Here is a 2,993-nt window from a genome sequence, read left to right as displayed (position 1 = left end):
GACGAATTGGATCACGATTTTAGTTACGAGATGCTAATGTGTTGTTATTGATGTGTCATTATTTGTATACTAGGCTGTTAATGGTTTTAAATATTGTATGTGGTACGATTGACTTTTTTTTGCTCTTGTTGAGTCGCCTACGGGCTGAGAAACTGCGGTATACAAGCAAAGTAAATAAATGAATAAATAAAAAGTTATAAAAATGTCTCAAATCTTATGCATTGTTGCAGGTGCAGAGATAATATCCACAATATCCCAATGGATGTGTTAAGTAAAAAATGTTCACATCAGCTCCTCTGGCATTTAAAGAAAAATATTTTAATCAACACAAATGCAAAAGTTCAGTTGGAGTAGTTTTTGTTCGCACACATAGATCTTCAGGGGACAATCTTGTAGAATGCCTAGTTTGTATTTCCAGATCTGTGCAAATTCTACAACTAAACATGACTTGGAGGGACTTATATACCACCAAAATGAGGGAAGACAGGAGAGAAAAATGTATTTATTTCAAAGTCACCAACTGCACCTCCATGGGCTCAATATGAAAAATGAAGTCTGCTTAGAAAATGCTCCAAATGTATAATACTGGATCATGTAATTTATTTTCATCTCCGGTGCCTTATCCAAGGGCCATAACTGGATTCACTGAGCAGAGAGAGATGCCCAGATTATTGTAGTCTTTGGGTAGTTATAATAATGTGTATCTCTATGAGTACTTCTTTTCCAGAAGATTAATAGTTATCCAAATGCCAGATGGCTGCCTTTGCAATGAGCTTGTCAAGAGGAAAATGCTGGAGCAGCCACAACTTTCCCGCCCACAGGTAGATGCTTCAGATGATCTAAGTCATTCCAGAATGAGTAGAAAAAGGAAAACTGTGGAGCATTTGTCCCCTAAGTGCTCTTATTACCACCTACATCATCTAATACCATCTGCTATCTTTTCATTGAGAATTGCTGTAAGCAAGGATTTAAGAAATCTGATATCCATGAAATATATCTATAGCCAATTCCTTGTGCTTTGTGGGGTTTTTTTTGTTCCTATCTCTCTTCATCTTTCCCCTCCTCATCTCCTTCCCCAACCACCTTATGCTAGGACAAGGACATTAAATATTAAAAGTCGGATTCTCCCTTTCCCATCATCCATCTTTTTTAATGGCACAGCACATTTAATGGCACTGAACAAAATTTTGACTTGCATAGATTGGTGATAGTTTTCCATCAGTTTTTATATTTTAAAACAGAGAATTTTAACAGGAACTAATTTATTCCTAAATTAGTTTTTTCTGCTTCATTATATGGAGGGTTTTAAAGATCTCCAAATATTGCAGCAGAGGCTGAGGCAAAATTTAGTCAGTTCTTTTCAAATGATTTTGAAGAAACATGAAGCCTTTCAGTTTAGAGAAAGAGACACTGCCTCTCTCCCCAGTCCTACTTTCCTTACCTTTAGGAATTCCTAAGGGGATATTTTAAATTTTTAACCCAAAGCCTCTAGTTGACTTTATTATCATGAGAAATTTGAGAGCAAAAAATTTAGCGGTAACAGTGAAGCTGCAAGGTGTTGCGCCGTCTCCAAGCAGCACAGCTTGAGCCACCAATTGTGTGATGGAACTTGTGGCCCTTGCGAAGGCCACAGCTCTTCTTCCCAGCAGAGGTCAAGCCACGCATCTCTCTGTACTTGTGAACTGGCATGGTGATCCATTGGCTGACTGGATTGCACCGGATGGCCTTGTGGAAAGGGTCAACCAGGATGAATTCAGAGAACTTGTAGGTGGAGTCCTCTCCCACTCAGTAAGAGTTGAGTACCCTCAGGACTCCACAAAGGCAGCCGGCACGTTCCTCTGCTACAGACTGAAGGCTCTAGGCAAATTTCTGGGTTTACCATAAGTAGCCATAAGTACCATAAGTAGAGCCCTTAGGAACTGGATGTTTACGGCCACAACGAACACGAATACGGTAGATGACATAACCTTGCTTAGCTTTATATCCCAACCTGCGAGCTTTGTCTGGTCTGGTGGGACGAGGAGCTTGATGAAGAGCAGATAACTGGCGATACTGCCAGCAGCGTACGTGCAACAGGAAGCGCATCACATCCGACTGCTTTTTCCGCCATAGTTCTTGGATGTACTTGTAGGCACCCATTCTGGCTTACCTTAGCTGACGGCGCCCTGAACTAAGGGAATATTAAAGGTGTCCCTATTTTAATTTCACATTGGTGCCTTGGTCATTGCAATATTCTCTTCTTATCCCCATTCTCTTCTTATCCCCATTTGTATCACTAACAACCAATGCCCATCACAATAAGGGTGCTATGGAATCCTGGGCATATAAAGTTATATAAGGTTTTTAGCCTGCTCTGCCAAAGAGTTCTCGTCCCTCACAAAACTATACATTCTAGGATCCATAGCATTGAGCCACGGCAGTGAAAGTGATGTCAAACTGCATTTCTTCCACAGTGCAGATGCAGTTGAAATTTAAAGATCTAAGGGCTATGGATACCAAGACTCCATGCCCAGTGAGTCCAGCTAACTGTCAATGTTGCCAGATAAACTAAGATTCACCAGCACTGAAGACAAGAACAGAGGCTTCAATTTCTATCTGCAGAAGGGATGCAATGTACAACAAAGAATGCCAAAATGTACAATCATAACTATATTGGAACATGTAACCAGTTCTATACAGCAAAACCCATGTGTTGCATTGTCTCTGCTTAATTTTCCCTCTCCTGGCTGGATGTCCCCCTCACTCCTGTTGGGCAGGAGGTGGGACTAAGTCAATCTGCCACATGGTTGGTGCAGGCTCCAATGATGCAGCCAGGGATCCTCTCCCTGCTGGACAGGGAAACCCTGTGGTGGCCAGTCAGCTGGCTAGGAGTGTCTGCCTGAGTGGAGGAAGTCTCCAGAAAACATAGTTCATATTTGGAGGGCTTGTAGTTTTAAAGACAATGGATGCCCAGACATGGGGATGAAAGGATTAAGTAGATTTAGGGGCAGGAT

At 41.5% G+C, this 2,993-nt stretch overlaps 1 pseudogene; it reads right to left on the bottom strand.

Annotated features, from left to right (window-relative positions):
- Window positions 1–1,471: 1,471 nt before the first annotated feature.
- On the bottom strand, window positions 1,472–2,163 carry LOC132769928 (large ribosomal subunit protein eL15-like; annotated as a pseudogene).
- Window positions 2,164–2,993: the final 830 nt, after the last annotated feature.

Source organism: Anolis sagrei, chromosome 3 (genome assembly GCF_037176765.1).
Source record: "Anolis sagrei isolate rAnoSag1 chromosome 3, rAnoSag1.mat, whole genome shotgun sequence".
In the NCBI taxonomy this organism is placed as follows: domain Eukaryota; kingdom Metazoa; phylum Chordata; class Lepidosauria; order Squamata; family Dactyloidae; genus Anolis; species Anolis sagrei.
Note: the sequence above shows the minus strand (reverse complement) of the source record. Positions and strands in the feature narration are given on the sequence as shown.